We start from the raw sequence: 13,656 nt of genomic DNA on the forward strand, positions 1-13,656 counted from the left end.
CTGGTCAGTGGACTGCTTCCGCTGTCACCCAAAGTTTTTGAACTTGTCACTGACTTATTATGAATGCGCTGCAGGTGACGTATAAGGGAGGATGTTCCGAGGTGGTTAACGTCCTTACCCCTACTTATTACAGCTTGACAAAGGGAACACACGGCTTGACACCTGTTGTCCGCATTTCTGTTGAAATAGTTCCACACCGAAGAGCTGATTTTTTTGGTATTTTCACCAGGCATGTCAACGGCCATATTCCTCCCACGGACAACAGGTGTCTCCCCGGGTGCCTGACTTAAACAAACCACCTCACCATCAGAATCCTCCTGGTCAATTTCCTCCCCAGCGCCAGCAACACCCATATCCTCCTCATCCTGGTGTACTTCAACACTGACATCTTCAATCTGACTATCAGGAACTGGACTGCGGGTGCTCCTTCCAGCACTTGCAGGGGGCGTGCAAATGGTGGAAGGCGCATGCTCTTCACGTCCAGTGTTGGGAAGGTCAGGCATCGCAACCGACACAATTGGACTCTCCTTGTGGATTTGGGATTTCGAAGAACGCACAGTTCTTTGCGGTGCTACTGCTTTTGCCAGCTTGAGTCTTTTCATTTTTCTAGCGAGAGGCTGAGTGCCTCCATCCTCATGTGAAGCTGAACCACTAGCCATGAACATAGGCCAGGGCCTCAGCCGTTCCTTGCCACTCCGTGTGGTAAATGGCATATTGGCAAGTTTACGCTTCTCCTCCGACAATTTTATTTTAGGTTTTGGAGTCCTTTTTTTACTGATATTTGGTGTTTTGGATTTGACATGCTCTGTACTATGACATTGGGCATCGGCCTTGGCAGACGACGTTGCTGGCATTTCATCGTCTCGGCCATGACTAGTGGCAGCAGCTTCAGCACGAGGTGGAAGTGGATCTTGATCTTTCCCTAATTTTGGAACCTCAACATTTTTGTTCTCCATATTTTAATAGGCACAACTAAAAGGCACCTCAGGTAAACAATGGAGATGGATGGATACTAGTATACAATTATGGACGGACTGCCGAGTGCCGACACAGAGGTAGCTACAGCCGTGAACTACCGTACTGTGTCTGCTGCTAATATAGACTGGTTGATAAAGAGATGTCGTAGTATGTATGTATGAAGAAGAAAGAAAAAAAAACCACGGTTAGGTGGTATACAATTATGGACGGACTGCCGAGTGCCGACACAGAGGTAGCCACAGCCGTGAACTACCGTACTGTACTGTGTCTGCTGCTAATATAGACTGGTTGATAAAGAGATGTCGTAGTATGTATGTATGAAGAAGAAAGAAAAAAAAAACCACGGGTAGGTGGTATACAATTATGGACGGACTGCCGAGTGCCGACACAGAGGTAGCCACAGCCGTGAACTACCGTACTGTACTGTGTCTGCTGCTAATATAGACTGGTTGATAAAGAGATGTAGTAGTATGTATGTATAAAGAAGAAAGAAAAAAAAACCACGGGTAGGTGGTATACAATTATGGACGGACTGCCGAGTGCCGACACAGAGGTAGCCACAGCCGTGAACTACCGTACTGTACTGTGTCTGCTGCTAATATAGACTGGTTGATAAAGAGATGTCGTAGTATGTATGTATGAAGAAGAAAGAAAAAAAACCACGGTTAGGTGGTATACAATTATGGACGGACTGCCGAGTGCCGACACAGAGGTAGCCACAGCCGTGAACTACCGTACTGTACTGTGTCTGCTGCTAATATAGACTGGTTGATAAAGAGATGTCGTAGTATGTATGTATAAAGAAGAAAGAAAAAAAACCACGGTTAGGTGGTATACAATTATGGACGGACTGCCGAGTGCCGACACAGAGGTAGCCACAGCCGTGAACTACCGTACTGTACTGTGTCTGCTGCTAATATAGACTGGTTGATAAAGAGATGTCGTAGTATGTGTGTATGAAGAAGAAAGAAAAAAAAACCACGGTTAGGTGGTATACAATTATGGACGGACTGCCGAGTGCCGACACAGAGGTAGCCACAGCCGTGAACTACCGTACTGTACTGTGTCTGCTGCTAATATAGACTGGTTGATAAAGAGATGTCGTAGTATGTATGTATAAAGAAGAAAGAAAAAAAAACCACGGTTAGGTGGTATACAATTATGGACGGACTGCCGAGTGCCGACACAGAGGTAGCCACAGCCGTGAACTACCGTACTGTACTGTGTCTGCTGCTAATATAGACTGGTTGATAAAGAGATGTAGTAGTATGTATGTATAAAGAAGAAAGAAAAAAAAACCACGGGTAGGTGGTATACAATTATGGATGGACTGCCGAGTGCCGACACAGAGGTAGCTACAGCCGTGAACTACCGTACTGTGTCTGCTGCGACTGGATGATAAATAATGATATAAAAAATATATATATATCACTACTGCAGCCGGACAGGTATATATATTATATAATGACGGACCTGCTGGACACTGTCTGTCAGCAGAATGAGTTTTTTATAGAATAAAAAAAAAAACACCACACAAGTGAAGTCACACGACGAGTGTTTAACTTTTTCAGGCAATCACAATATAGTATACTACTAACTATACTGGTGGTCAGTGTGGTCAGGTCACTGGTCAGTCACACTGGCAGTGGCACTCCTGCAGCAAAAGTGTGCACTGTTTAATTTTAATATAATATGTACTCCTGGCTCCTGCTATAACCTATAACTGGCACTGCAGTGCTCCCCAGTCTCCCCCACAATTATAAGCTGTGTGAGCTGAGCACAGTCAGATATATAATATATACATAGATGATGCAGCACACTGGGCTGAGCAGTGCACACAGATATGGTATGTGACTGTCTTGTACTCCTGGCTCCTGCTATAACCTATAACTGGCACTGCAGTGCTCCCCAGTCTCCCCCACAATTATAAGCTGTGTGAGCTGAGCACAGTCAGATATATAATATATACATAGATGATGCAGGCATGCAGCACACTGGGCTGAGCAGTGCACACAGATATGGTATGTGACTGAGTCACTGTGTGTACCGTTTTTTTCAGGCAGAGAACGGATATATTAAATAAAACAACTGCACTGCTGGTGGTCACTGTGGTCAGTCACTAAACTCTGCACTCTCTTCTACAGTATCAGCCTCAGGTCAATCTCTCTCTCTCTCTCCTAATCTAAATGGAGAGGACGCCAGCCACGTCCTCTCCCTATCAATCTCAATGCACGTGTGAAAATGGCGGCGACGCGCGGCTCCTTATATAGAATCCGAGTCTCGCGAGAATCCGACAGCGTCATGATGACGTTCGGGCGCGCTCGGGTTAACCGAGCAAGGCGGGAAGATCCGAGTCGCTCGGACCCGTGAAAAAAAACATGAAGTTCGTGCGGGTTCGGATTCAGAGAAACCGAACCCGCTCATCTCTAATAATGTCCCCAATAGTGCTCACCATTATTATTTAATAATAACAACACATTATTAATAATAAATATCTAAAGTAATTTAAAAAATACAAATGTAACATATGTTAAACAATATACATAGGCGGCACTTGAAAACAATTCTCACAGAAGCTGCAAATATGCCATCAACGTTTCCAAGTTTATTTGCACCTCATCATCAGGATTTAAATAAGTATAATAAATGTACCTTATAAAGCATCTAAACACCACGTGCAAACGCCACTGCTGCCGGCTCTGGTGTGAAGACGCCCACCAATGACGTCGTCACCCAGTGTCCGGTGCCATGACTACCAATAAAAACAAAGTACAACAAACATTGTAAATCTACGGCAAGTGGAAAGTATCAAAAATCTAAAATAGCAAAACATACATGCATTCAGCTATAGTAATTGCGAATCATAATCAGCTCCATAATCACAACAGGGGTTGTTTGTTGTGATTATGGAGCTGATTATGATAAGCTATTACGATATCATGGTGTAATGATATGCTGATTATGATACGTCCGAGTGCCGCCTATACAGAGATTAATATGAGACCTCTTGCTGTGGAGTCTTAAGGAAGGCACTGGTAAAGCTACCTGCTATTGGGAGTGCTGCTTCCACTATATATATATATATATATATATATATACATATATACATATATATATATACAAACATATATAATATATATATATATATATATATACACACATATATATATATATATACATACACATATATATATATATATATATATATATATATATCAATGTTCTCATCAGCTAAAAAGCCCTATAGAATGTAAGACTGTACAGGAGACATTCTGAAGACTGATTAGCCCATTTAGCCACACTACAAATAATGAATCATGGCAGTAGCGTGTTACTGCCTGCAGCCAGCAGAGTGACACTTCACAACAGCCCAGCAAATAGGTCTATGGAATCCCCGCAAGCATCTTACGTTAACAAAACCCCAAGTGGCAAGTAGCTGTGGTGTTGGTCCGGTGTATAGACAGGCCGGCACACAGGGTTAGAGTCCAGGCGGAGGGGAGACTGAGAGTAGAGAGCGCAGGTGGCGGGCAGGGATGGAGGACGCGAGGCAGCGTGACATCAACGTGGGGCGGAGCCAGCAGCATGAATCTATGTCAGACAGTGCACCCAATGCGGCCGCCGGCCAAGAAACTATTACTGTACACTGTCACTCACATGATCGGGCAGCAGGTGCAGCAGCAGAGGGGTAGAGGAATGAACACTGATCACCGTGCTGCTGGCGTGTGGGGGGTGCCCGACATTACGGGGTGCCTGTGCGCACCAGGCACCCCCCGTGCGCACGCCTATGGATATGGAGCATTTTTCAGGCAGAGAACGTAGATATTTGCACTTGCAGCACACTGAGCACAGATATTTGCAGCACACTGAGCACAGATATTTGCAGCACACTGAGCACAGATATTTGCAGCACACTGAACATAGAAACTGAGAGGACGCCAGCCACGTCCTCTCACGATCATCTCCAATGCACGAGTGAAAAATGTCGGCGATGCGCGGCTCCTTATATAGAATACGAATCTCGCGAGAATCTGACCGCGGGATGATGACGTTCGGGCGCGCTCGGGTTAACCGAGCAAGGCGGGAGGATCAGAGTTGCTCGGACCCAGGCAAAAAAAGGTGAAGTTCGGGCGGGTTCGGATCCCGAGGATCCGAACCCGCTCATCACTTCTGAAAACACGATTAACTAAAACACGGGAACATAGTAAATTTCTGTTTTAGTTTTTTCACTCGTGTTTGATCTCTCTCGTTCATGGGTAAAATACAATCTTAGTAAATTTACCCCCAAGACTAAACTAAACTCCAAATCCTTGTCAAAATTCACACTGCGCATTTGCTGTGCTTTTGTGATGGCTCCGCTGGGCATTGATATACTTTTCAAGGCTGCTGGGTTTGTGAATAATTCTGCACATTTGCAGCAGCAATCAGTCAGTGAATCAGGCCAGATAACAATAATAATAATAATAATAATAATAATAATAATACTGTGAAAGCTCTATGTGACAGGTACAAGTTACATGATTTTAGATGTTTTTTTTATCAATTTTAAAAGAAACACCTGAGGATTTGTGCACATCTCTAATAAAAAGGGACCCAAACACGTAGTTCATTGTGGCTGTAGGAATTATGAGCCTCATTCAGAGATGGATGCAATGCACATCGCTCCAGCATCTTTGGAGAGTAAGTACATTTCCCCCTTTAGCTGAACAGAATCTTGCGTTAGTATAAGGTGGTAATTCTGGTTTCCGCGGCCATCTGCAAATATAGCCACTTTGCCTCCAAATCAGTATCAGCAGCTATGTCTTCCAACTCCTGTTGCCACAGTTACAGTTGGCTACTGTTATGTGTTTTCTTCCTGCAATAACCTATTGACAGCTGATTACAGTTTATATAAGGCAGTGGGGGGTTAGTTTCATGTATGTGTGTATATATTGCTTGTGTGTGTGTGCGTGTGTATGTGTGTGTGCGTGTGTGTGTCTGTGTTTTTGGGGATTTTTTTCTCTGTGTGTGGTTTGATTGTGTGTGTGTGTATTTTGTTTTTTATGTATTTCTGTTACAGATGAGCGGGTTCGGTTCTCAGAGAACCGAACCCTACCTGACTTTGCCTTCCGAGTTCGGTTCTGAGCCCTGCTCGGGTTTTCCCGCCTGACTAGGAAACCCGAACGCGGCAAAACGTCATCACCCCGCTGTCGGATTCTCACGGGATTTGGATTCCATATAAGGAGCCGCGCGTTGCGGCCATTTTCACTCCAGTCTCGGAGAGTGTATTGAGAGGACGTGTCCTCAGTGTTCAGTGTCTGTGTGGGGGCGGGAAAGTTGGGTGGCGAGTCTTGTGCTGTGTTGTGCTGCTCAGTCCAGTCCAGTGTAGTCACAGTGTTGGTGTCCTCTGCTGCTATATATCCAGTGTAGCTGTATAAAGTGGTGCTTTGTTGTGCGGTCCAGTCCAGTGTAGTCAGTGTATTGTGCTGCATCAGTCCAGCCAGTCACAGTGTTGGTGTCCTCTGCTGCCATATATCCAGTGTAGCTGTATAAAGTGGTGTTGTGTTGTGCTGTCCAGTCCAGTGTAGTCAGTGTATTGTCTTGTGCTGCATCAGTCACAGTGTTGGTGTCCTCTGCTGCCATATATCCAGTGTAGCTGTATAAAGTGGTGCTGTGTTGTGCTGTCCAGTCCAGTGTAGTCAGTGTATTGTGCTGCATCAGTCCAGCCAGTCACAGTGTTGGTGTCCTCTGTTGCCATATATCCAGTGTATCTGTATAAAGTGGTGTTGTGTTGTGCTGCATCAGGCCAGTGGTAGTGTCCTGTCTCATCAGTCATTCCAGTGACGAAGCAGTCACAGTGGTATACGCTAGTGATGAGCACCGGAAATTTTTCGGATTTTGTGTTTTGGTTTTTGGTTCGGTTCCGCGGCCGTGTTTTGGGTTCGAACGCGTTTTGGCAAAACCTCACCGAATTTTTTTTGTCGGATTCGGGTGTGTTTTGGATTCGGGTGTTTTTTTCAAAAAACCCTAAAAAACAGCTTAAATCATAGAATTTGGGGTTCATTTTGATCCCAAAGTATTATTAACCTCAATAACCATAATTTCCACTCATTTTCAGTCTATTCTGAACACCTCACACCTCACAATATTATTTTTAGTCCTAAAATTTGCACCGAGGTCGCTGGATGGCTAAGCTAAGCGACCCAAGTGGCCGACACAAACACCTGGCCCATCTAGGAGTGACACTGCAGTGTCAGACAGGATGGCCCTTCCAAAAAACACTCCCCAAACAGCACATGACGCAAAGAAAAAAAGAGGCGCAATGAGGTAGCTGTGTGAGTAAGCTAAGCGACCCTAGTGGCCGACACAAACACCTGGCCCATCTAGGAGTGGCACTGCAGTGTCACGCAGGATGGCCCTTCCAAAAAACACTCCCCAAACAGCACATGACGCAAATAAAAAAAGAGGCGCAATGAGGTAGCTGTGTGAGTAAGCTAAGCGACCCTAGTGGCCGACACAAACACCTGGCCCATCTAGGAGTGGCACTGCAGTGTCACGCAGGATGGCCCTTCCAAAAAACACTCCCCAAACAGCAGCACATGACGCAAAGAAGAAAAAAAAGAGGCGCAATGAGGTAGCTGTGTGAGTAAGCTAAGCGACCCTAGTGGCCGACACAAACACCTGGCCCATCTAGGAGTGGCACTGCAGTGTCACGCAGGATGGCCCTTCCAAAAAACACCCCCCAAACAGCACATGACGCAAAGAAAAATGAAAGAAAAAAGAGGTGCAAGATGGAATTGTCCTTGGACCCTCCCACCCACCCTTATGTTGTATAAACAGGACATGCACACTTTAACCAACCCATCATTTCAGTGACAGGGTCTGCCACACGACTGTGACTGAAATGACGGGTTGGTTTGGACCCCCACCAAAAAAGAAGCAATTAATCTCTCCTTGCACAAACTGGCTCTACAGAGGCAAGATGTCCACCTCATCATCATCCTCCGATATATCACCGTGTACATCCCCCTCCTCACAGATTATCAATTCGTCCCCACTGGAATCCACCATCTCAGCTCCCTGTGTACTTTGTGGAGGCAATTGCTGCTGGTCAATGTCTCCACGGAGGAATTGATTATAATTCATTTTAATGAACATCATCTTCTCCACATTTTCTGGATGTAACCTCGTACGCCGATTGCTGGCAAGGTGAGCGGCGGCACTAAACACTCTTTCGGAGTACACACTTGTGGGAGGGCAACTTAGGTAGAATAAAGCCAGTTTGTGCAAGGGCCTCCAAATTGCCTCTTTTTCCTGCCAGTATAAGTACGGACTGTCTGACGTGCCTACTTGGATGCGGTCACTCATATAATCCTCCACCATTCTTTCAATGGGGAGAGAATCATATGCAGTGACAGTAGACGACATGTCCGTAATCGTTGTCAGGTCCTTCAGTCCGGAATAGATGTCAGCATCAGCAGTCGCTCCAGACTGCCCTGCATCACCGAAGAAGCTTGGGCGATCCGGCACCGGATTATTAATTAGAGATAATACTGTAATTAAGAAGAAAAGAAAACCAAAATTGGACAATAGAGTTCCCTTGTAACACGAGGGAGAGAAGGGGCAAAAAGTGGCCCTTTCTATATTGTGTACGGAGAATATATACACATATAAATGTTAGTCTTGTCCTTGTTGGTGGTGCACCCAGAGCCAGAAAGTATGCAAACTTTAGAACATGGGGAGACGAAAGAAGGCTCTTGTGTGGGCGCACTCTTATATGAAAAATTCAATATAATATGATAATTGAGAAAAGTACTTAAAACATAACTTTTATTAGCATTATTACAATTATAGGTTCTTCCCTAAGATCTGTCCCTCAAAATGCAATATATGTAGCATCTTAATTAAAATGTTCTGGTCTCTTTATTGGTAAAGAATGTATGAAAGGGTTGTAGACATTGAATTGGTCATACCCCCATTCCCCTTGACCAGTACAGACTTGCTGTATTGATGGAACCACGGGGTGGTCGACACACAATGATATATGAGAGGTATAAGGCTATGCTCTTGGGCTTATAAGGGATTAGAGTAATGATCAGAGGTCATTCCTCTAAAATATGATAGACAAAATTCACTTTATACTTATAAGAATTGGAAACAGTGATGATAATAGTAGGAAGTTTTGCACATCACGGTAATGGTGCCAGTGACCTTAAGACTAAGTCGGATGAAATAGTAGAAAGTGGTGATACTGCTGTTGGTGATATTACCACATAAATGAGGAAAAATCCTGCTCTACAACACCAGGTATTCGCAGGTGGTCTCCCTTCCTGGTACTGACCTGGCCCAACGTTGTTTAGCTTCCAAGATCAGACGAGATCGGGCGCTGGCAACGTTGTATGGTAGTAGAGAGTTTTATGCGAACGCCAATGAGAGTGCACCTATTTAAGAATATTGAAAAAATAGAGTAGAAGTTGATAGAAAAGTATCAGAAAAAGAATCGTGGAAATGAGTGGATCTGCTTTTTACGTTAGACCCGATTCCAGAATTCCCACTCTCGTGGTGCAATGTACCGGGAATCGTAAATGAGAGTCCACGAAAAAAATGGTGATCTTAGAGAAATATAATGATCAGATTGGCACTAAGATTAACAGTTGAAAGGAAGACTGGCTGCTGATATGTAATAAATTAGTCAGACAGATAGTAAATGATCTGCAATCCTGAGTGAGCTAGGTAAATACGTAGTTGCTCTGGTGATGCAGTTTTGTTACAGGGCACAGGAAGAGGCGAGAATCTGCCAAGTTATGTGCTGATGTGTCAGATTATCTCCAGACTATACACGCATATAACTGTTACCAAATGCATTAACTCATAAATCACAAGATATTTAATATTTGCCACTGGCTACAGATAAGACATTTGAGTACTAAGAACCTATACTCATTATGTTCATACATTAATTGCTGAGGAGGTATGAGGTAATACAGGCAGATAAGAGCAAATGCATTCCTGGAAGAAATAGATATATATTAATTACATGCATCAACTGGTGAGACTTTGGATGTTTAACTGCTTAATTTATAACCAAGTAGGTGCCCCTAATTAGTTACCACTATAATACACATTGAAAGCTAGGTAATTAGGGCAGATCGGCTGAGATTTGCAGTAAAAGTTGCTATCCGTGGCATGCAGCCACCGGATAGTAGATCTTACGGTTTCACCAAGGTTTGAGAAAGCCAGCAGAGCACAGAGATAGATGTGGCAAAATGCCAAGATAGGGTGGTGTCGACGAGACCCCTGTTTCAGGATGCGGAAGACGCGTTTCGCCCTAAGGCTTGTTCACTTCCGGGTTCCGTGTAGTCCGGTGTGGGGAGCGGGCTTTTAAACCTGCTACCAGTAGAGCTGTCCAATCCAGAGGCGCCATGAGGTGGGTGTGATCTATCGATGTAGGCGGTTGCTAGGAGACCGCAACGATAACGTCAAATCAGGAAGGCGGAGGATAATCTCATCTCGCGAGATAACGGACGCCATATTGGATATGGGAACAGTATCTGCTGTTTATATGGGCAGTTGCTAAGAGACTGCAACGGCGGAATAGGTGCGACATATCCGGATATCTATGAGAATTATCCATAGTGATTACTGTTGGTTGCTAAGAGACTACGTAAGCAGAGCTAAAACAACATTAGCGGAGATCAAAGATCATTAACACGTATTGAGATCTCTTTTAGATGTGGGAAAGATATACCATAATCTGGTGGTGACGATAATATTAAAATTTGAACACAGGAAGAAAAAATAAAAAATAAAAAATATATGGAGAAAATTAATCTATGCGGCATATTCACAGAAGGTGTGTTAGGAATTGATGAGGGGTAGGGGGAAGTGCCTATAATGGACGGTGTTGATATTAGTACCGTGAGAGTTGAAGGATGGTGGATTAGTGACTGCAATAAGGGATTGAGATGTGGTTACAAGTTAATGAAAGTGAATGTAAGAGTGAAAAAGATGAAAAATTGGCTACTGTTAAGGATTGATGTGATTGGTGTGTATGTTAGATAATTAGGAAGACAGGTGTGAGTGTATCGTGTAGTAAGTGGGTGAAATGTGAGTATGTCAGGTGAAATGATGGTGCACTGTGTGCGATGAGAGCAGACGTGATGGTGGGGGATAAATTTTGGCGGCGGTAAGGAGGATGAATTAAGGAGGGGAGCCTTAGTGAGGGAAGAGGGGGCGGGGCGGGGGGGGGGGGAAGGGGGAAAAAGGAAAGGGAAAGGGGGGGAAAAACGGGAAGAGGTGGGAGAGGGGAAAAGGGGGAGAATGTTGGGTGGTGTGAGGGAGGTAGTATTGGGGAGAGGGAAGGGTGTGTGGGGTAGGTGATTAATGGTGTAAAGAATAGGGAGGGGGAGATAGAAAAAGTGGTGTCGGAGTAAGTGGTGGATCCTATATACGGTGTATAGGAGAATTAATGGATTATACATGCAAGGACAAATACTAATGTATCGGTATACTGTTAAAACAAATTAGAATTAAAAAAATTTTTTGATTATATTTACAGAAATTGAAGTAACTGATGAGATGTAGATGAAACATTCATTACAAGAAAACTCCGTAATTGATAGTTTCATTCAGGCCGAAGGGTTTCAGGCTATTCAGACGGAAGATCCATTCACTCTCCTTTTTGAATAGTTCTTTAGTTATGTCTCCTCCCCGTATTCCAAGACGTACTTGATCTAAGCAGAAGGTCTTGAAACCTTTGATGGAGCCTTTATGAACGAAATTGAAATGTCTCGCTACCGATGTGAGCTGTTTCATTCTATCAAGGTCTCGGGAGGCATTGCGGATGTTTCCAAGGTGTTCTAGTATTCTTTCTTTCCATTTTCGTGTAGTCATGCCTACATACTTTAAATTGCACTCACACGTTATGCAGTATATCACCGCCTGTGTGTTACAGTTAAAAAAGTGTTGTAGCTTGACCACCTGGTCAAACCTATCAACAACCGTGTTGGTTTGCAGAATTTGCGGACATGATTTGCAGTGGCCGCAAGGAAAAGAACCTGTGATAGAAGGTTTCTTGGTATTTGTAGAGATCAGATGGCTGTGCACTAGATGGTCTCTCATATTTTTTGATCTGCGCCAGCTCATTTGTAGTGGGGACTCAAAGAGAGGTGCCAAGTCTGGGTCCAATTGTAGGATGGGGAGATGTCTGGTTATTGCTCCCTTCAGCTTCCTCCATTCGGGGCAGAAGGTGCCAATAAAACGAACCGTATCTTCCTGCTCCGTGTTCTTACTTTTCTTTCCAAATATTAGACCCTCTCTCTTGGTTGCTGCAACAGCGGTGTATGCCCGTTTAAGTGAGCGTCTGCTGTAGCCTCTATCCAGGAGACGGTTAGTTAGTTCCAAACTTTTGGTTTTGAAGGTAAGGTCTTCTGAGCAGTTACGTCTTAGGCGTAGATATTCCCCTTTGGGGATGTTTTCCACGGTGGGCGGAAAATGGGAGCTTGTTTGATGTAGGAGACTGTTAGTTGCAGTCTCCTTACGGAATAATTCCGTTTCTAAGAATCCTGCATTGGATTTATAGATACTGAGGTCTAAAAATGGTACTCTTGTGGGGCTGATGAAGTGTGTCAAAGTAATGTTAAGTTCATTTTGATTAAGAATCTGAATAAACTCCAAAAGCAAGTTTTTATTGCCGTTCCAAATCAAGAAGACATCATCGATGTATCTTAGCCACAGTATTATATGTGTGGTATATTTTTCATTCTTGATGTTGAACACATACAGGTGCTCCCACCACCCTAGAAAAAGGTTTGCGTATGTGGGTGCGCATGCTGCCCCCATAGCGGTTCCCCTGATTTGTAAGAAAAAACGGTCTTGAAACACAAAATAGTTTTTGGAAAGAACAAATGTAAGTAGTTGTAGGAGAAAATCAGAGAAGTCATTAGAGCCAATTTGGTCCAGGAAGAATTTGACTGCAGACAGGCCTTGATGGTGGTTGATACTGGAGTAAAGTGCCTCGACGTCTAAAGTCCCTAGGAGGAAGTCATCCTCACACTTCCTCATCCTCACACTTTGAGAACAGTATCATGCTGCATGCCACGGATAGCAACTTTTACTGCAAATCTCAGCCGATCTGCCCTAATTACCTAGCTTTCAATGTGTATTATAGTGGTAACTAATTAGGGGCACCTACTTGGTTATAAATTAAGCAGTTAAACATCCAAAGTCTCACCAGTTGATGCATGTAATTAATATATATCTATTTCTTCCAGGAATGCATTTGCTCTTATCTGCCTGTATTACCTCATACCTCCTCAGCAATTAATGTATGAACATAATGAGTATAGGTTCTTAGTACTCAAATGTCTTATCTGTAGCCAGTGGCAAATATTAAATATCTTGTGATTTATGAGTTAATGCATTTGGTAACAGTTATATGCGTGTATAGTCTGGAGATAATCTGACACATCAGCACATAACTTGGCAGATTCTCGCCTCTTCCTGTGCCCTGTAACAAAACTGCATCACCAGAGCAACTACGTATTTACCTAGCTCACTCAGGATTGCAGATCATTTACTATCTGTCTGACTAATTTATTACATATCAGCAGCCAGTCTTCCTTTCAACTGTTAATCTTAGTGCCAATCTGATCATTATATTTCTCTAAGATCACCATTTTTTTCGTGGACTCTCATTTACGA

At 43.7% G+C, this 13,656-nt stretch overlaps 1 pseudogene; it reads right to left on the reverse strand.

The window, feature by feature from the left end:
* Positions 1-9,246: 9,246 nt before the first annotated feature.
* LOC134912360 (5S ribosomal RNA) lies at positions 9,247-9,365 on the reverse strand (annotated as a pseudogene).
* Between the last annotated feature and the right edge of the window lie 4,291 nt (positions 9,366-13,656).

Source organism: Pseudophryne corroboree, chromosome 4 (genome assembly GCF_028390025.1).
Source record: "Pseudophryne corroboree isolate aPseCor3 chromosome 4, aPseCor3.hap2, whole genome shotgun sequence".
NCBI lineage: Eukaryota > Metazoa > Chordata > Amphibia > Anura > Myobatrachidae > Pseudophryne > Pseudophryne corroboree.